General features: G+C 42.0%; 1 long non-coding RNA gene across 1 annotated transcript; it reads left to right on the plus strand.

Annotated features, from left to right (window-relative positions):
* The first annotated feature begins 12,022 nt into the window (after positions 1-12,022).
* Positions 12,023-12,840, plus strand: LOC135203321 (uncharacterized). The gene is made up of 3 exons (XR_010311925.1): positions 12,023-12,147; positions 12,404-12,486; positions 12,629-12,840. It is a non-coding gene; the product is annotated as an uncharacterized LOC135203321 (long non-coding RNA).
* Positions 12,841-22,333: the final 9,493 nt, after the last annotated feature.

Consider the following 22,333-nt stretch of genomic DNA (forward strand, 5'->3'; position numbering starts at 1 on the left):
GAGCTAAAATCTCTCGTCTCCCTTTGTCGGTCGACTTTCCTTCTCACAGGGGTTGGTGAGCTTGGAAGGGGTCTAGGACCAGGAGTACGATAGATCCGAGCCATATCTATAAAAAAAAAACATAATAATTTTTACCTCGCCTTTCCTATGGCGAGGGTGAACGTCCTGGGGATCGTCAACAGGTACGCTCGAAGGGACGGCCGCCCGGTAACTAAAGCCTCTCGCCTCCCTTCGTCGGTCGACATTCCTTCTCACAGGGGTTGGTGAGCTTGGAAGAAGCCTAGGACTAGGAGCACGACAGGTCCGAGCGGTCGCACCCTCCACTACACTTGCACTGATTTTAACAATGTAACTTGTGATTTTAAAATCTCTCACATTCGACCACGATTTCTCCCTGTTTCCACAGGGGATTATACCTTTACCAAAGGCTTGAATGGTCGCTATCATGTCCTATAAAGTTGGACCAACACTTATATCAGTAGGGGGAATAGAAGCTATTACTATGAAAGCAGGGTCAATAGGATCACTAGTAAGGGAAAGAGAATCGTTAATACCCTGACTATCTCTAGAAGAGCGAGACATAATACTCTTCGTTCTCCTGATGTTACTATTTTCAAGATTTCGCACATAGCATTAATATCTATCCAGTCATTTTCTCCTTGTATCATGCAAATGATCACTCTTGCTTCTCAATTTATATAATATTAACGAGAATCTATCGAGGTTTAACAAACCAAGAATTACATGCTCTCACTCACATTCTTACACTCGAAGCAGAGTCAGCCATGTTTGGAAAATGCGAAAGAGAGATCAAGAATAAGCAAGAGTCACAATAATGTAAACATTCTCTTATCATCATCGTTCATTATGATTCATTATCATTATCAAGATGATCTACATACACCCAACAACAAGCGAAAGCCAAAGCCAAAGTGTACTTCACCAAATCAATTGCGAAAAACACGGGCGAAAGCGAGTAAATTCCACGATGTTAGCCGAAAAGGCGGCAGGGAAGATCTGAGGAATAGTTGGAATGGTTCCAGGTACCTGGATAGAAGGCGCACAGGTGGTACACCTGACTACCCAATCGGCGATTGCCGTGAGTTTTGAATTCTGCCGTGACGTCACAGGGACTTAAGCTATATACAGGCGGTCCCCGGCTTACGACGGCTCCGGCTTACGACGTTCCGAGGTTACGACGCTTTTTCTTAAATATTCAATGGAAAATCCATCCTGGGTTACGACGCTTGTTCCGAGGTTACGACCCCTCGAGTAGGTTCCTTCACGTGGTGAGGGGGTAAGGGATTCTGCCTTCAAGTTTGCGAAGGCCGAATCCTGACGGAACGCCTACAAAACTTTTGGCATTAATTTGCGTGGACATTTCCACTTTCAAAAAATTTTTCTGCTTGGGTGAGTCTGAGAGGGGTTCGTGGTTTGGAGGGGGTTTGCATTCGAAGCTAATTGTGGTAGTTGTGGTGGTGAGTCGCCACCCAATACGGTTTGGACCCAAGAGATGGTGATGGGATTTTCCCATTGTTATCTTAAGGGCGGAACCATCTCCAGGGATCAGCCCATCGGAATCCAGGGGGGGCTGGTTTTTGGGATGGGACTCCTGGCTTTTGTCCGGAAGCCCACCAAATATGTTTGGAGTGGGGAGTCTGTCCCCATTAGTGGGGTAGAACTCCCAGCAGCAGATTGGCTTATACCTGGGCCACTGCAAGCATATTGGTGCTATCCCGAAAGGGTAGGGTATGGGGCAGACCGTGGGGGAAGTCAACTTCTACGTGTGCCATTGGTGGAGAATGTCGGACCCTGTCTAGTCCGCGATACCTTGTTGGTCTTCCCAAGCAGTTGTTGTGTGTGTGTGTGTATATTCCCCCCCCCTTTTTTTTTCCTTCAAACTAACATGGATAATATGTCTAGTACATTGTCCCCTGGATCCCCCGACTCTTTGGCACCGTTGACAACCTTAGGCTCGGATAAGGACCTCCCTTTGCCATCCCCAACCTCCTCCAATGAAAACATCAAAGATTCTTTGATTGTTACTACAAGCCCTTATGTAGTCAGAACAGAGGAAAGAATAGCAGATTTAATAATAGAAATAAGAATGCTAATCCTGATATTGGAATTTTACTTGGATCTCAAGAACCTGAGACTTATAATAAATACCTTTCTCTTGATCTCGACAAAAGCATAAAGAACTGAATATATTTGATGTCCATAGAGATATTGTAAAATGCATTGGCAGAGAACCAAAGATAGCCTCTCAAGGTGAAGGAAGCTTACTTGTGGAAGTTTCATCACCAGATGAAAGTAGAAAATTACTGTCTATTAGTGCTGTAGAAGGAAGCACAGCAAAATGCACTCCTCACAAAAACATTGAAATCAGTCTAAAGGAGTAGTGTATATTTACTGAACTCCTACATTATTCTGAGGACACTCTCCGGAAAGAATTTGCTGATCAAAAGGTGGTAGATGTGAGACGAATCAAGAAAAAAGTATTGGGAATATTACATCCAACACCTACTCTGATACTCACCTTTGATTGTTTGAGACTCCCTAAATTTCTGAAAGCTGCATGGCTTCACCTGCCAGTTAGACAGTATATTCCCGCTCCCAGAAGATGTTTCCATTGCCAAATGTTTGGCCATTTGATAACAACATGTAGGAAAAAAAGAAAGGAATGAAGACCAGCCATATGCTTTAACTGTGGAAGAAAAGAGCATGGGAATTGTGAACTTACTCCATGCTGCCCTAATTGTGGGGGAGACCATAATGGCATCACATAATCATGTATCAAATATCTCATTGAAAAAGAAACACTTTGTATCAAGACTCAAGAGCGCATTACCTTTAAAGAAGCAAGACAAAAGACTTTGCAGAAATTCAACACCCAGAAGTCATTTGTAGATGCAGTAAAAGGAAATGAGGAAAGACAAAAGAAATTGAATCTCAAAAAGTGTAATGAAGATAAAGAATAAAAAATGGATGCTGGGAAAATTGTCAACAAGAGGGCTTTAAGTGAAGAGTCTGTAACAATGCCTGAATCAAAAGTCAAGCACCTTGAGAAAGGAGATCATCCGTAGAAAAAGTTGATTCAAAACAAAAAATGAGTAAACCTTCACCATCCTGTGGTTCAGCTGACCCTCATAGAACATCGGAATTAATGGAAAATAATGAGTCGTATCCCACTATCTTATCATACAACACAGCAGCAACAAAATGTAGACCTAAGGCAAACAAAATGTTAAACTCAGTTCAGCTTGGTTTAGACAATAAAATTAGACTAGCTGAAAATGATAAACCAGATACTGCAAGGGTCGAAGATAATACTAAAGATACTGCTGTTTCAAATACCATCATAAGTGATCACTTGGTACATTCAAATGACCCTCTAAGTACTCCTTCGACATCTGGAACTGTACCAAAAGTCCGTCACAAAACTCAGATGTCATCTTCGAAGAAAAAACCTAATAAAACGATCTTGGACAGGGGATCATCCTCTAGAAAATAGGTACTTTCTCTGCTATACTACAATGGAACTGCCAGGGACTTCGCGCCAAAATATGAAGAGCTACTATGTTTGATTAATACTTATAATCCAGTATGCTTAGCACTACAAGAGACTATGCTAAGCAACAACAAAATGCTTACTCCTAAAGAGTTTTTTGCATTCCACTCCCAATTCCCTATACAGGGAAATTCGGGTGGAAGTGCTCTTCTTGTAAAGACGAGATATTGCTCACTCAAAAATACAGTTGCAAACTCAATTACAAGCTGTAGCTGTCAAAATTCACTTAAAAAAGACTTACACAATTTGTTCATTGTATCTCCCTCCTAATAACCCAATACTTGAACGACAGTTAACACACTTGTATGAACAGCTACCCCGACCATTTCTGATATTGGGAGACTTTAATGGTCGACATGAACTTTGGGGTGACATTTTAACAAATCAAAGAGGAAACCTTATCTTATCATCAATAGAAAATTCAGATATGACCCTTTTAAATACTGAAAAACCCCACCCATTTTCACATTCAGACTGGTGCATTTTCATGTATTGACTTATCTATCACCAGTTCTGATACATTCATTGACTTCAACTGGGAGGTATTGGAAGATCTATACGGCAGTGATCATTTTCCAATTGTCATCAGAACAGAGAAATATGAGCCAGTATACAGAATGCCTAGGTGGTGTACCAATAAAGCAAATTGGCCCCTTTTCGAGGAACTCAGTTATACTGAACTAGATGCAAAAGATATGCCAACAATAGGAGAAGCAGTGTTCTATTTAAAACAATGATTTTTACGTTTGCAGCAGAAAGGCAATCCCAAAAACCAGTGGAAAATTGCATCGGAAGCCTGTTCCATGGTGGAATGTTCAATGCAAAAATAAGACATAAAGCCATGAGAGCAGCTTATACTAGGTACAGAAGACATCGCTGTGAATGCTACTTGATCTCCTTTAAAAAGGCTCGAGCCAAATTCAGATGGCAAATAAAGCATGCGAGACAAGAATCATGGGCACTTTTTATATCAACAATTACCTGGAAAACACCTATGAGCAAGATCTGGACAGTTATTAAGAAAATAGCAGGAAAGTACAATCCTAGTCCCCTTCCAGTTTTAAAAGTAAACGGTGACTTTATAACAGACTCAAAGGCTGTAAGCAATGTTTTGCAGAACATTTTGCAATGATATCAAGTAGGGATGAAAATTCTCCATTCTACAGGGAGAGAGTGTTAGCAGAGTCTGAAACAATTGATTTTACCTCTTTTAAATCTGAATCATATAATATGCCTTTTACCATGGAGGAATTTTTATTTGCTCTTGTAACAGTAAAAACACTGCACCTGGACCTGATGAAATTTTATATGAAATGATCAAGAATACTTCAAAGGAAACTAAATTTTTTATATAAGTATTATTAATAGAATTTTTAAGGAGAGTGGTTACCCTAGTGTTTGGGAAATAGCAACAGTTTTACCCTTTGTTAAGCCAGGGAAAGATTCATCTGTCCCTACAAGCTATAGACCAATAGCTTTAACTTCCTGTTTTTGTAAACTTATGGAAAAAATGGTAAATTTTAGGTTGGTATGGTTTTTAGAATCAAAGAAGATTATATCATCATCTCAGTGTGGCTTTCGCCGTATGCATTCTTGCACAGATGTATTGATACGTTTGAGAAATGCAATTTGTCAGGCATTTGCTTCCAGACAGCATTATGTGGCGGTTTTCTTTGACCTAGAAAAGGCGTATGATACTACCTGGAGGCATGGAATTATGAAAGTCTTGCATGAAATTGGTCTGCGTGGAGAACTACCACTTTTATTAGATGTTTTTAAAAAACCGTTATTTTAAAGTCAGAGTAGGTAGTACTCTGTCTAATTTGAAAGAACAAGAGGAAGGAGTAACCACAGGGAAGTGTGTTAAGTGTCACTTGTTTGCCTTAGCCATAAATGGGATAGCCTCAAAAATTCCAAAAGATGTAATGTCAACAATGTTCGTTGATGATTTATCTATTTCGTGTGCTGCATCTAAAATGTCTGTTGCAGAGCGAAAACTCCAGTTGGTAATAAATAAAGTTAACAGTTGGGCAGCTGAGCATGGTTTTAAATTTTCCTCTGCCAAAACAGTTGTTATGCATTTTTGCCGTATCAGAGGGGTTCATCCAGACCCAGATCTGTTTTTAAATGGACAGAGACTCGCATGTGTACAGGAAACAAGTTTTTAGGCCTCATCTTTGACAGCAGGTTGACATGGGAAGCTCATCTCAGGAGCCTCAAAGTCAAATGCATGAAGGCCTTAGATGTTTTAAAAGTCTTAGGTCATACAAATTGGGGGGCTGATAGAAAGCACTTATTACATGTTTATAAAGCAATAGTTGCTTCAAAATTGGCATATGGGTCAGAAATCTACTCATCAGCTACGACAAGGAGATTAGATACTTTGAATGCAGTTCATCATGGGGGAATTAGAATTGCAACAGTAGCCTTTAGATCCTCTCCAATATCTAGTTTATTAGTGGATGCAGGTGAACTGCCCTTAGATCTGATAAGAAAATTTACCCTGTTTGAAATATTGGTACCGCATACAGAGAACTCCTGAGTCCTTAGCTTACAATACTGTTTTTAAAGGCAATTTTTGTATTTATGAAAAATATGCTTCATATCCAAAGCCTTTTGGATACAGGGTAAAATATGCATTAGAGGAGCTCAATGTAATAAAAGGAAAAGTAATTCCAGCAAAATTTTCAAGATTCCCTCCATGGAAGTTGCCCTCTGTGAAATATTGTAAATGGTTTTCTGGTTGCAAGGCAGACTGTTCAGGTGATATTCTTAAGGCAGAAATTCCTCTGCCATGCTGAAAAAACATGATAACTCAAGGCAATTCTTTACCGATGGCTCCAAATCCAGTGCAGGCGTTGGGTTTGGAGTGGTATACCCTGACAGTAGTGTTAGTGGTGCATTACCAAGTTGTGCTTCTATTTTTACTGCTGAACTTTTTAGCATTTTAACAGCCCTAAAGAAAATTGTAACTTTAGAAGGAGATAATTTTACCATTTTTAGTGATTCCAAGAGTGCCTTGGAAGCTTTGGCATCTTTTAATCCAGTACACCCTGTGGTACTGGAAATAACAGAGTGGTTGTTTTTATTAAAACAAAAACAGAAGGTAGTTAACCTCTGCTGGGTTCCTTCACATGTTGGTATTGTTGGAAATGAACGAGCTGATGAATTGGCTAAGTTAGGTACATCAAAAAATCCAAAAAGTATAGCAATTCCCTGTTCAGACTACATTCCTGAAATAAAAAAGACTGTAGAATCAGTTTGGCAATTCTATTGGACAATAGAGAGTAATAATAAAATGAGAGAACTCACTCATGTAATCAACCCTGGCTTTATATGTTAGAAGGACCGTCGGAAAGAGACTGCATTATGTAGGTTACGGATCGGCCACACACGGATTACTCATGGGTTTTTAATGAACAATGACCCTGAACCATTTTGTGAGGATTGTCTTGTTCCCCTCACAGTAAAACATTTAATAGTAGAATGCCCCAGCTTAATATCAGCAAGGAACCGTCATTTTAACGTAGTTGGAAGAATGGATCTTAAACTAGATGCCATTATAGGCAGAGATTTTAATGAGGATAAGCTTTTTAGTTACCTTCGAGAAGCAGGTCTTCTTGAAAAAATTTAGGTTAGTTTGGTCAAGATGTTTGAGTTTGTGTATGTGTCAGTGTATATCATTTGCTTTTAAGTCTTTTTAGATCAGGAAATTTTTATGTACATAAAATTTACCTCCAATTGATATATCTATTACCATATATAATGTTTTAGTACTTTAATATCTATTTATTTTGACAGAACTCTGTAGAATTTGGAAGTATGCGGGGTGCCTGTGTTGCTTGTATTTTTTGTTTACAATTAATTTGAAATAGGTGTGTAGGTGAGATAGGTATTTTGTGTGTTTTTGGGTTCTCTGTAGTTCTCTGACAGATTTATATAAACATATTTATGCATTTAATTGACTTTTCCTTTGCAATTCCTTTTAATGATACGGCGTCAATAACCTCGTCGTTGCGACGCCAGTAAGAATTAATAAATCAATCAATCAATCCGAGGTTACGACGCTGACGCTTCCGACGCTCCGAGTTAACGACGCTTTTAAAAACGCATGCTATGATAAAAAATCCTTTATAGTTTAGCACAGTATATAATAAAAATATGTTTTTGGTTACATTACAACAAAAATTTTGAGGTTATGATGATTTTCGAACACCTTTTTTTTTTTTTTTTTTTTTTTTTTTTTTTTTTTTTAGTGACGCCGCATATGCGGAACTAGTTTGCGGGCGAATGAACTACACTATCTTGGGATGCGCAGTTTAAAACAGTCCAAAAAGCGCAAATAATGAAAAAAATCATTGCTTGTTTCCAGTACATAATTAAAAAAAACTAAGTTTCTGGTTAGATTACAACGCAAATTCCAAGGTTACGACGTTTTGTTATGCTTTTTAACGATACCTCATACGCAGAACTAGTTTTTGAGCGGAGGCGCATAAATTAATTAACGCTATTAAACTGTATGGTAAATTGACCGAACAACGACCTCAGGTACGGTCGAGGACGCTAAGCGTAACAATACCAAAAGACGCCACTTCAATCGCATGTCTGCCTGAAGTTCAGTCGGTTGTGTGCTAAGACGTTGCTGAAATTCCTTGCCATTTTCGCAAATTTACAATGGCTCCTAAACGCCAAAGTACTTCCTCCGATGATAGTTCATCCAAGAAGAGGAAGGTCATCACGATGGAGGTAAATATGACGTGGTGAAGCGTTCGGAGAAGGGAGAAACTAACACCGAAATAGGCCGTTCTTTAGGCTTGAGCAGGACCACGGTGGTAACCATTGTGAAGGACAAGGAACATATTCTGAAGCACGTTAAGGATGCTGCACCACGATGAAGTCAACGGTTGATAAACGAGAAGCAACGTAGCCAGAGCATTGTTGAAATGGAGAAATTGCTCATGATCTGGCTGGAGGACCAGAACCAGCGACGTGTTCCGGTGAGCTTAAGTGTGATCCAGGAGAAGGCTAGAGCGCTGCATGAGGCAGTAGTGAAAAAGTTTGGCGAAGGCAGTGCTGGTGGTGAATTTTCCGCGAGTAGAGGTTGGTTTTTGCAACCGTTTTAAGGCTCGTGCAAATTTGCATAATGTGAAGCTGCAAGGTGAAGCTGCCAGTGCTGATAGCGAAGCAGCAGAAAGTTTTCCTGGTGGTTTTGGTCGAGATAATTAAGGATGGTGGTTACACGGCTGACCAAGTCTTTAATGTGGATGAGACTGGATTATTTTGGAAAAGAATGCCAAATCGAACGTACCTTTCCAAGGAGGAGAAGTCAGCACCTGGCCAATAAAGCTGGAAAGGAGCGACTGACTTTGCTGTTTGGGGCCAATGCAAGTGGCGATTTGAAACTGAAGCCCTTGCTGGTGTATTTGGCCGAGAATCCCAGGGCATTCAAGGGCATTTTCAAGAGTCAACTCCCTGTGATTTGGAAATCAAATAAGAAGGCTTGGGTTACCTTGATGGTCTTTGAAGATTGGTTCAATGACCATTTCGTGCGCCAGCAGTGGAACGGTATTTGACTTTGAAGGGTCTGCCTTTTAAGGCCCTCTTAGTCCTCTGGACAATGCCCCATGGTCACCCCTTCAAATTTGGAGCGACATGCACCCTGAATGTGAAGGTGGTGTACCTCCCACCCAATACCACATCACTGATACAGCCAATGGACCAGGGAGTAATAGCTAATTTCAAGGCTTACTACCTTAGAAGGACCATACGTTTTGCTTTGAGGGCCATAGAAGCTAACAAGGAGTTGACACTGAAGCAATTCTGGAAGGGCTACAACATTGCTGATGCAGTGAAAAAATATTGCAAGTGCTTGGGACGAGGTGAAGACGACCACTTTAAATGGGGTCTGGAAGAAACTGTGTCCACAGTTTGTGCACAGTTTTGAAGGCTTTGACCAGGCCCAGAAGAGACGTCGAGACTGTGATGAGGAAGATCGTAGGGCTGAGCAAAGAGGCTGACTAGATCTTGAATCCTGATGATGTAACAGAGCTGCTGGCATCCCATGGAGAGGAATTGTCTGCAGAGGACTTACTTGAACTTGAACAGCAATGATTGAGGAAAGAGAGGAGGCGGCACCAGAGCAAAAGCCAGGTCATTAACTGTGAAAGGCTTGTCAGAGGGTTTTACTCATCTGGAGAGAGCCTTGGCTTCTTTTGAGGCAGAAGACCCTAACGTTGCCAGGTTTGGACAAAATAAAATAAACCGTGTTTTTGTGGAATGTTAGACTTAGTAACTTTCTACAAGGAGACCCTGAAGGAGAAGCAGACGAAGAGAAGTGTGCAGTCCAGGCTTGACACTTTCTTTCACAAGTCTCCAGTACCACCACCTCCCACTCCTAGTCCTGGTAAGGAATTCTGAACTGTTTTACTAATTTATGTGTTTACATAGTGTACATATTAAAATGTGTTAATTTTTCAATGTAACAACTAAATGTAAGAGTAAATTGTAACTTCATTAATTTTCATCATTTGTAATTTTATTGCAGAAGTGGTGACAGTTCCAGATCCCCCTGTACTACCTGTGACAGTTCCAGATCTCCCTGTACTACCTGTGACAGTTCCAGATCTCCCTGTACTACCTGTGACAGTTCCAGATCCCCCTGTACCTGGACCCTCCTTAGCAGCCCGTCCACCTGTACTACTACAATCAGGTAAGCAATTTCATTTTTCTCATTTTCATGTTGGAAATTGTTTATACCCTACATACATACGTACACTAACTTACATAGTGGTACAATATGTTTGATGTTGCATAACCTTATTATTTTTTTTTTCATTTCAGACCCCTTTGATAGTGACAGCAACCCAGATGACCCTGAGCCTTTCCATGGTTTTGATGCCTCGCCCTATTCATCAGGTAAGGAATCCTTAACAAATTTGTATAAAATGTTTTATGAATTGCTAATAGAAATTTTATTAAAAGTGTACATATGCTACAGTTACATCCACCTTATATTTATGTACCCTATCATTCTTTCCAGATCTAGATGTTTCCTCATCAGAGCCCAAATCAGTTGATACGAGTAGTATCACCTCTCCAGAGCCCAAATCAGTTGATACGAGTAGTATCACCTCCAACTCCTTCAGGTAAAAGAATTCTTCATTTTTTATATTGTACATACGTATTACACACTACATATGTCAAACAGTAATAAATATGTGCAGTAGGTTACAGTAGTAACTCTATCATGTTTATATATTTTTTGATCATTCCAGACTCCCAAGCACCTGCCCATCCCACTCCATAGCCCAGCCACCCACCCACTCATCTACCATATGCCCATCCCAGTAAGCAAGCCAACCACTAGAATTTGGTAAGGACATTTTTTTTTATTAATGTTTTATTATTACATATGTAATACTAACCATGTTATGTATGTAACATACATACTATAATCATATGTACATTATCATTCCAGACTGGCATGCACCTGTGACTTACATAAACCAGACCTCTACTTAGCCTACATGTCTTCATTTTGCTGAAGGTAAGGAATTCTCAGGTGTATTTAATGTTTGCATACGTACAATAAATTTTGTACACCTAAGTGGTGGTTACATACTGTCCTTTAATATTAATTCTTCATTCCAGACTGCCCATCATCCTAGCCTGTTATCTGTGATAAAGCACACTGAAGTTATAACGGTTTGGAATGCATCCTTATCATGAATGCTCTACACCTCCACCTCCATCTCCCACAACCTAGGTAACAGTTTGAGACTCACTTAAAGTTGGTAAGTTATGTAAGGAATTTCTAAATTAAGTTTTATACTACATGTTATATGTGATATTAAACCACTGTATGGTGCATATTACTGTATGTCACTTACTCTGCATAGAGGACTTACTGACAAAATTGTTTTTTGTACATTCCAGAGTCCCCTGAATGATGTAGGCTATGGGGCCACATAAGACTTTGTCCATCCAGGGTTACATAGCACGACAACTTTAAAAGTAAGGAATTAATTAACATACATTAACTCTTTTAGTACTCTTGATATATCTACAGTAATTAACATATTGCATTCACGACTTTCTGTAGTGTATATTTTGTACACTAATTTTGTTACTTTTTCCTTCCAGAACCAACATTTTTCACACAACTCCAGGTTGTTACTAACAAATTACAAGTGTCATCAAGGGATAACTACAAGTAAAAGCACCATTTTTGGATGGAAAAAACCCTTCAGGAAAGTATACGTATCAAATGTAACATGTAGTTAACAAAGTATGAACAGTAAGGTTTTTACATACAGTATTACATACGTACATAACTTTTTTTACAGGAATTTCCAACCAAGTTTGATTTATGTCATACATGTTATAAACCACTGTATGTATGGTTACTGTATGTAACTTACTAAACATACATACAATGACTGAACTTTGATACTTTTTTGGTACATTCCAGAAACCCAGGACCCCCTCCATGATGCAGGCTATGGGGCCACATAAAACTTTGTCCAGGGTTACATAACATAGCACGACAACTGTAAACTACTACTACAGTACTAAAGGTAAGGAATTATACATAGTTAATTAACATACATTAAGTAAGTTTTGTACTAAAAAAAAGTGACCAAGATCTCTCACATGGGTATAAGTGATCAAGGTCCCCTCATGGAATTACGTACACTCCCTGCTGGAACGGGGTGTAGACCAATCATTTACAACATGCATACCAGTTGATATTAAACCACTGTATGGTGCATATTACTGTATGGGTAACTTACTATGCATAGAGTACTTACTGACAAAATTATTACATTCCAGAACCCCCTGAATGATGTAGGCTATGGGGCCACATAAGACTTTGTCCATCCAGGGTTACATAGCACGACAACTTTAAACTAAAAGTAAGGAATTAATTAACATACATTAACTAAGTTTTATACATGTTATATATGTGATATTAAACCACTGTATGGTGCATATTACTGTATGTAACTTACTATGCATAGAGTACTTACTGACATAATAATTTTTTGTACATTCCAGAACCCCCTGAATGATGTAGGCTGTGGTGCCACACAAGACTTTGTGCATTCAGGGTTACATAGCACGACAACTTTAAACTAAAAGTAAGGAATTAATTCACATACATTAACTTTTTTACTCTTGATATAACTCAAAGTAAGGAATTATGAACTAAAAGTAAGGAATTAATTAACATACATTAACTCTTTTGCTCTTGATATCTACTATTTACATATTGCATTCAGGACTTTGTGTAGTATTTTGTACTAATTGTGTTATACTTTTACCTTCCAGAGCTACCAGACTGGGATTTTAGTGTACTCCAGGATGTACTACCAAAGGATTACATAGTGTTTAGTGTAAAGTGTATACTCTAACCTAAGGATTAAGTGTATTAGTGTATATTTAAGTCAACTAAGGACTTGGTAATATTTCAAGATTGTGCTTTATAGTGTCACAAGAGTATAATAAAGAATATATACCTTCAAGAACCATCCTTTGGCATTGAAATAACCACACTACACATCATGCAATACTTACATGTCACACAGGTAAGGTCTCTTTAACTTTTTATTAGTTTAAGGCATATTTCCAAGTGTCGTTCCAGCTTACGACAATTTTCGGCTTACGACGCGCCTCAAGAACGGAACCCCCGTCGTAACCCGGGGACTGCCTGTACTGAAGGAATAGTAGGAGAAACCTTACTACCCTTACTTCTACTGACTGATGCACTCCTGGAGGAAGACCTCCTTATCCTATCGCGCTCCAATTTTCGCATAGGATTCATAAGCCTTCCAACCTGAATCAGACAGACATTCACACTCCTTACAACGGTCATCTATTACACACATGGTCTCTACAATTTGTGCATACTGTGTGTGGGTCTACCAAACCTTTTGGTAGCCTCACCTTACAACCTTCCATACAACACACTCTGGTGCTAGTTGAACTAGTCCCAGACATCTTAGTTAAAGAAAAAACCAAACCAAATTCAAAATCCAATCCACTATCAGCGTATGCCTAGTCACGATCCACGTTCAATAACCAAAAGACAAACGGAATACTTAAGTAACAAAGAAGTTTCGAAAATCCTAGACGGAGGTACTGAAAATGTTATTGTTATAATACAATTAAGTTTGTTCATACTTACCTGGCAGATATATATAATTAGAGTGCCCACCCTCCTCCCCTCAGGAGACAGTGGCATGGATAAAATATGAATAGAAAATGGGAATGGTTCCTGATATCCGCCTCCCAGCGGCGGGAATGGGTACTACCACCTGGCCGCCAACTACGTGCCGCGAGTTTTGAAATTCTGTCGGACGTCAGAAAATACAGCTATATATATATCTGCCAGGTAAGTATGAACAAACTTAATTGTATTATAACAACATTTTGTTCAGAAACTTACCTGACAGATATATATATAGCTGAATCCCACCTTCGGATGGTGGGAAGAGACAGAATAGGATTTTTAGGAAACTTAAATTAAGTAGATGATGTACATCTTGGTTCCTCTGTGATTACTGTCACTTAAGCCTGCTTCTGCTTTAATCAGAGTTGCCAGCCAGGTGGAGACCTGTAGTGCACTCTGGATGCTCTGTCAACGGGGACGTAACCACAATGTGACAAGACCATCGGACCATCCATATGAGGGCTACGGAGCAACTGACCACCACCTGACCAACTAACCAAAAAACCCCTGACAGTTAATCTAAAGAATGGGAGATTTTCACAGAAGATTTCACCATCAGCCAAAAACACAACAAATAAAACTAACCTATTCTAAGCTAAGGGATAGGGAGAGAGCTACCTTCAGCCCCCAAAACTGGGTCCGCAGAAATGTATGGCCCCAAAGAACTACAGTTCTCGTAAATCGTTCTCACATCCCGTAGGTAATGTGAGGCGAATACGGAATTGCTCCTCCAAAAGGTGCTATCAAGGATATCCTTGATAGACATATTCCTTTGGAAGGCAAGAGAGGTAGCTACGGCTCTGACTTCGTGAGCTTTCACTCGTAAGAGGCTCAAATCAGTCTTCTGGCAAGATGAATGAGCCTCTTTAATGACGTCCCTCAGAAAGAAAGCCACAGCATTCTTCGACATAGGCAATTCTGGTCTTTTCACCGAGCACCAGAGATTACCTGAGGGACCTCTTACCTCTTTAGTTCTGTGAATATAGAACTTGAGAGCCCTGACAGGGCACAGGACTCTCTCTGGTTCTTGACCCACGAGACTCGACATACCTTTGATCTCAAAGCTCTTGGGCCAAGGGTTAGACGGGTTCTCATTCTCAGCCAAGAAAGTTGGACTCAACGAGCAGACAGCGTTGTCCCCCTTGAAGCCCACTTGGCTACTGAACGCTTGGATTTCGCTAACTCTCTTCGCCGTCGCCAGAGAAGTTAGAAAAAGCGCCTTCTTCGTCAAGTTCCGTAGAGACGCTTCGTGGAGAGGTTCAAACGGACTTGACATTAAATGTTTAAGAACCACGTCGAGGTTCCATGAAGGTAGTCTCGCCTGGGGAATCTTGGTGGTTTCAAATGATCTCAAGAGGTCGTGGAGATCCTTGTTGTCAGAGAAGTCCAGTCCTCTGTGTCGAAAAACGGCTGACAACATACTCTTATATCCCTTGATGGTCGGGACTGCCAATTTCTGCACATTTCTTAGGAAAAGTAGAAAATCGGCTATCTGGCTCACAGAGGTCGTGGAAGAGGAAACTCCCTCCTTTCTGCACCATGCCCTGAAAGAGGCCCACTTCGATTGGTAAACAGCTCTGGAAGAGGCTCTTCTAGCATTAGCGATTGCTCTCGCAGCCGCTTTCGAAAAACCTCTCACTCTGGCCAACTTTGCGATAGTCTGATACCTTTTGAAGTGAGGCTGTTTGAGTAGATCTTTCCTCCAGGGCAACGTCCTTGGGAAGTCCACAAGGAATGTCATGACCTCTGTGAACCATTCTCTTGCTGGCCACATCGGGGCGATCAGGGTCAACCTTGTCCCCTCTGAAGCCGCAAACTTCCTCATGACTTCCCCCATGATCTTGAATGGAGGGAAGGCATAAAGGTCTAGGCCTGCCCAACTCCAGAGCAATGCATCCACCGCAATTGCTCCTGGATCTAGGACTGGGGAGCAATACAGAGGAAGCCTCTTCGTCCTCGACGTCGTGAATAGGTCGACTAGAGGATGTCCCCACAACTTCCACAGTTGTTGACACTCTCTTGGTGTAAGGTCCACTCTGTTGGCAGGATTTGATCTTGTCGACTGAGAAGGTCCGCCCTGACGTTCTGTACCCCTGCGACGAATCTCGTCAGGATCTTGATCTGCCTCACATCTGCCCATAGCAGAACCTCCCTTGCCAGGTGAAAAAGGGATCGGGAGTGTGTTCCTCCCTGATTCTTCAGATATGCAAGGGCTGTGGTGTTGTCCGAGTTGACTTGGATGACCTTGCTTGTCACTTTGTCTTCGAAGAACTGCAGCGACAGGAAGATCGCTGCTAGTTCTTTCACATTGATGTGCCAGGCTACCTGTTCCCCTCTCCAGGAGCCTGACACTTCTTCCCCTCCTAGTGTTGCTCCCCAACCGGAAATGGAAGCGTCTGAAAACAACACTAGGTCAGGGCTTAGAAGATTTAGGGATAATCCCTCTCGCAACTTCTGAGGGTCGAGCCACCATCTTAAGTGGCCTTTCACTGGATCTGAGATCTTCAAGATCGCATTCAGATCTTCCTTGGCTTTCCATTCTTCCGCTAGGAAAAATTGGAGAGGCCTGAGGTGCAGTCTTCCCAAGGAGACAAACTTTTCCAGCGAGGAAATGGTGCCCAGCAGACTCATCCATTCCCTCGCCGAGCAAGTCTCTTTCCCTAGGAAGGCTGAGACTTTCTCTAAGCCTAGAAGCTGACGTTCCTGGGACGGAAACGCCCGAAAAGCCACTGAATCCATCTGAATCCCCAGATACACGATGGACTGTGTCGGGGTCAGATGTGACTTTTCGGAGTTGACTAAGAGTCCCAGGGACTTCGCTAAGGCTAAAGTTGACTGAAGGTCCTTCAGACATTTCCCCTTCGACGACGTTCTGATCAACCAATCGTCGAGGTATAGGGATATTCTGATCCCTGAAGAGTGTAACCACCTCGCTACATTCTTCATTATGACGGTAAAGACCATCGGAGCCGAGCTGATACCGAAACAAAGGGCTCTGAATTGCCAAACTCTGTTTCCTAAGACGAATCTTAGGTATTTCCTTGAAAGAGGGTGGACGGGGACGGGAAAGTACGCGTCCTGCAGGTCTAGGGACACCATCCAGTCGCCAGGTCTCAAGGCTCCCTAAGAACTGACTGAAGGCGTCCCACCCATCTTGAACTTGCTCTTTTCTACAAAAAGATTGAGCCTGCTTACATATAGGACTGGGCGCCAACCCGACGACTGCTTCAGTACCAGGAAAATCCTGTTGTAGAAGCCTGGTGACCCCAGGTCCACGACTTGCTCCACCGCTCTTTTTTCGATCATCTGATCTAAAAGATCGAAAAGGATGCGTTTCTTCTCTCCCTGATAAGACGGAGAAAGGTCCCTGGGAGTTGATGTTAGAGGAGGAGGATGCAAAAAGGGGATCTTGGACCTTGCTCTACGATCTTGAGAGTCCAAGGGTCCGCCCCTCTCTGTCTCCATGCTCCCGCAAAAAACTTCAGTCTGGCTCCGACTGGCGTCTGAAGGACATGTTCTTCATTTGGCTGTCTTAGGTTTGAAGGAAGCTCTTCCTCTTGAAAGCCCTCTCCCTCGAGGAGCTGCTCTCGAGGGAAGAGCTCCGCGAAAGGGTTTAACTTTCTTCGGAGGTCTCACAAACAATGATGCAGAAGGAACTGCTGAACGCCTCGAGGACTGTGCTAATAGGTCCTGGGTCGCTTTCTCCTGCAAACTAATCGCTAGATCTTTGACCATCGTCTGGGGGAAGAGATGGTCCGAAAGAGGAGAAAAGAGCAATTCCGCTTTCTGAGCGGGTGTAACCGACCTTGCGGTGAAATTACAAAGCAGAGCTCTTTTCTTAAGGAAAGCTGTTCCAAAGTGAGAAACTAGCTCTTCCGAACCATCCCTGACGGCCTTGTCCATGCATGATAACACACTGGACAGCTCCCCCAGACTGAGAGTGTCAGGGCTTCTAGATTGAAGGTCCAGAACTCCCAAGCACCAGTCCAAGAAGTTGAAGACTCCTAACGTACGCAGCAGTCCTTTCAAGTGGTGGTCCGTCTCCGAAGGAGTCTAGGACACCTTTGCAGCTGATAAGAGGGACCTCCTCTGGGCGTCCACTAAGCTGGAGAAGTCCCCAAGTGCAGACGAAGGAACCTTCACACCCACGTCTTCCTTGGTCTCATACCAAACGCCTCCTTTTCCGGAGAGTCTAGAGGGAGGAAGGGCGAAAGTCGTCTTGCCCTGATCCTTCCTTCGAGTCATAAAGTCCTGGAGCTTCTTGAAGGCCCTCTTGGTTGAAAGAGAAGTCTTCATCTCAACAAACTCCGGTGTCTTATATGACTTGGAAGACGAAAGTTGCGAGGGAGGAGACCTAGGAGCTGCCGGTTGAAACTTGTCCCCGAAGGACGAACGTAACAGCCGCCCAAGAACCTTATAGTCAGAGACAGACGAAACCGAAGGGGGTTCCTCTTCCACCGAGCTCGCCGGACTACTAAGTTCCCCTTCTTCTCTAAGAGGAACCGGTGATCGTCCATCCGGAGAGGGAGTACGTCCAGCGGGTCTAGCCTTAATCAAAGACTTCAGCTGCTTAGAAGTTGACGCTTCGGGCACGGAATCGTCCTTACGACGATCCTTAACACTCGAAGAAGGCAAAACGTCTTGGGTGCGTCGAGTGTCCTGTGAGACGACGGAGACTGCCTTACTTCTAACTGAAGTGATCTTATGCTTCTTGATAGCACTACTAAGTCCAGTAGGTACAGAGTCTCTATGAGCTCTAACAAACTCCTTATGAGGAGACACGTCCCTCTGAGTGTCCACACGAGCGTCCTGACGAGCGTCCTCAAAAGCGTCCCGCTTCTCGTGAAAAGCGTCCTGCTTAGCATGGAAAGCGTCCTGCTGAGCGTCCTCGAAAGCGTCCTGTCTTGCTTGAAAAGCGTCCTGCTTAGAACGGAAAGCGTCCTGCTGAGCGTCCTCAAAAGCGTCCTGCTGAGTGTAGAAAGCGTCCTGATGATAGCGAAAACCTTCCTGCTGAGCGCAAGCTTTATCAGGAGAACGAGATCGGCGATGATCCGAAGGAGACGCAATCGGGGAAAGAGACGAACGCGGAGAGAGAGAAGGAGACTGCTTCGTCCTCTTGACAGGCAGCCTGACGTCCTTCCTCCGCTTAGGCTCGACTGCTGCTGGGCGAGTCCTCTGAGCCATAAGAGCAGAAAGCTGGTCCTGAAGGGACAAAAGAATATTCTTCGTAGGTGACGAACTAGAAGGAGCAGGACTGAACCTGCGAGGGGCGAGGGGACGCCTCCTTCCTTCTCACAGGTACAGCTACCTGCTTCTCCGAAGAGCGATCGTAGCGCGACTGGACGTCCTCACCGGAAGACAACCTGCCTCTTTTCAGAGGAGGAAAGGCGTCATAAGCATCCGGAGAAGAACGCAAAGAAACTGGTGAAAAAGGACGTGAAGCGTCCTCACAACGTAAAGTCCTTTTCAGAGGACGCGAGTCACTCCTTGGCAGCCTAGGACTTTGCAACAAGGCCTGCCGAAGGGACGCCAGATCGGTGGGGAGCCCCCGTAACCCTCTTGCGGCTTTCGACATACCCTCTCCCTGAGTCCTGGGAGTCCGATAGAGGTCTCAGCCTAGAGGCATTATGGGGCCGATCTGACGCCCCCTCCACAACACTAGGGGCACGATCACAAACTTTCACAGGGCCAGTTTCCAAGGCCAACACTTTCGATTCAAGAGTGCGCAGAGACTCGAGAATCAGAGAAAGGGCATTACTTTCTCCAGACACAGAAACAGGGCCCGAAGGCAACATCACAGGTTTAGGAGAAACAAAATCTACCTGTGTTAGAGGGGGAGAAATGTTACATTCCTTACCTTTCGTAGAACTGCTCCTGGAGGAAGCCCTCCTGACTATCACGCTCCAATTTACGCCGATAGGTCTCATACATTTTCCATCCATCATCGGTCAAATCCTTGCATTCATTGCATCGATCATCAACCAAACAAACATGCCCCCTGCATTCCATACATACTGTGTGAGGATCAACTGAAGGTTTAAGAAGCCTCACCTTACATTCACTCCTCACACACACTCTGAAACTCCCTGTACTTGATCCTGACATCATGTACACAAAAAAGCCAATCCAAATTCAAAAAACAGTCCACTATCACGCGTGCCAATCCAACAATCCAGAGTCGATAACCAAAAGTCAATCCAGATACTTAGGAACGAGAAAATCCAAAAATCCTAGGCGGAGGTACTGCAAACAGTTGTTTACAGCACCGGCGACAGAAAAAATATGAATAGAAAATGGGAATGGTTCCTGATATCCGCCTCCCAGCGGTGGGAATGGGTACTACCACCTGGCCGCCCACTACGTGTGCCGCGAGTTTTGAAATTCTGTCGGACGTCAGAAAATACAGCTATATATATATCTGTCAGGTAAGTTTCATGAACAAAACAGTTGTTATCAGCACCGGCGACAGAAAAAATCTGGATAGAAAATGGGAATGGTTCCTGACTCCCGCCTCCCAGCGGCGGGAATGGGTACTAACCACCTGGCCGACCACTGCGTGTGCCGGGAGTTTTGAAATTTCTGTCGGACGCTATATATATATATCTGCTGGGTAAGTTTCATGAACAAATTGTATTTTTCTCAATCAAAACATATGCCCCTCAATGCTAACTTTCCTCTTTTAACGACTTTCTGGTCATTGCAAATTCGGCCCCATAATTTCTTATGGTGCGAAAACAGAGGCCCAGGGACCGAAAACGATTGCGTCACATAACGGCGATAATCCGGCAGTAAAACATCTTCATATGTCGAAAAAGTAAATAATAAAGATATATATATGCGCATTACGATTATAACAAATACATGAAGAGCTGATGATCTGCATGAATAACTGGTAAACTGTTCTGCAAGAAAGTTGAGTAAAGCAATTATTTACAATTGGTACGAAAGTCAAGATAATACTGGACTTAAAAGAACGTTCTAATTCCAAATAATAATTACTTAAATTTGAGTCAGAATCAAGTTACTTTTTCAATAACGAATATTTTCAAATTAATCATAAATATGTAAAATATTAATGTTTTACTATTTATTTAAAAAAATTATCGAAGTGCACTCTTCGTCGTCGTCGTCTACCAAAACTAACAAACAAGCCGGTGAGGGACCGTTTTCCGATTGTTGTGATGAAAGTGCCCCAGTATCTGTGGGTACAAGTAGTGTGCGGATTTATCACAGGAAATGGTTAGTTTATTGACACAAGCGACTCCGTAAACATCGAGATGATGTCAATTTTCTAAATATTTTGAGTTGTAAGTAAAATTGTTGAACGCGTTTTGGTGAGATTTGCACAACGTTTGACACCGTTTTCACTACCCTCTGTTTAAATCTTAAAATTTGGCCTTAATTTCTAACTTTGGAGAAAAAACTTACTTCGAAAGGAGAGTAGAGGTCTTTAGCTCCGTTTCTCACCAACAAGAAGTCGCGACTGATGCCCATCTGCGATGTCAGACGCGTTATAATGTACTTTTTTTGGGATTGTCCAAGCTGATCGTACATGGTCCACTCTGTACCCTACGGTTTTTTACCCTATAGCAAAATCTCGTTTTGATACGAGTGTTTGTTACAGAATAGGTATTGCCCAAAAACGTGCTTGCACTGTCTCTGAAACCCATAGTAGGTATGCTGCTTAGGTGTCAATCAAGTTTTTTGTAATCAAGTATTTTTTACAAGCTAGCTATTGAATAAATTTGTATTTTTCTCAATCTAAACATATGCCCCTCAGTGCTAACTTTCCTCTTTTAACGACTTTCTGGTCATTGCAAATTCCGCCCCATAATTTCTTATGGAGCGAAAAAACAAGCCCAGGGACCAAAAACCATTGCGTCACACTACGGTGATAATCCGGCAGTAAAACATCTTCATATATCGAAAAAGTAAATAATAAAGATATATATGCGCATTACGATTATAACAATTACATGAAGATCTGATAATCTGCATGAATAACTGGTAAACTGTTCTGCAAGAAAGTTGAGTAAAGCAATTATTTACAATAGGTACGAAAGTCAAGATGTCGTGAAGTCATAATACAGGACTTAGAAGAACGTTCTAATTCCAAAAAATAATTACTTAAATTTGAGTCAGAATCAAGTTACTTTTTCAGTAACGAATATTTTCAAATGAATCATAAATATGTAAAATATTAATGTTTTACTATTTATTTAAAAAAATTATCGAAGTGCACTCTTCGTCGTCGTCGTCTACCAAAACTAACAAACAAGCCGGTGAGGGACCGTTTTCCGATTGTTGTGATGAAAGTGCCCCAGTATCTGTGGGTACAAGTGGTGTGCGGATTTATCACAGGAAATGGTTAGTTTATTGACACAAGCGACTCCATAACATCGAGATGGCGTCAATCTTCTAAATATTTCGAGTTGTAAGTAAAAATGTTGAACGCGTTTTGGTGAGATTTCCACTGCCGTGGACACCCTTTTCACTACCCTCTGTTTAAATCTTAAAATTTAGCCTTAATT

Source organism: Macrobrachium nipponense, chromosome 36 (genome assembly GCF_015104395.2).
Source record: "Macrobrachium nipponense isolate FS-2020 chromosome 36, ASM1510439v2, whole genome shotgun sequence".
In the NCBI taxonomy this organism is placed as follows: Eukaryota; Metazoa; Arthropoda; class Malacostraca; order Decapoda; family Palaemonidae; genus Macrobrachium; species Macrobrachium nipponense.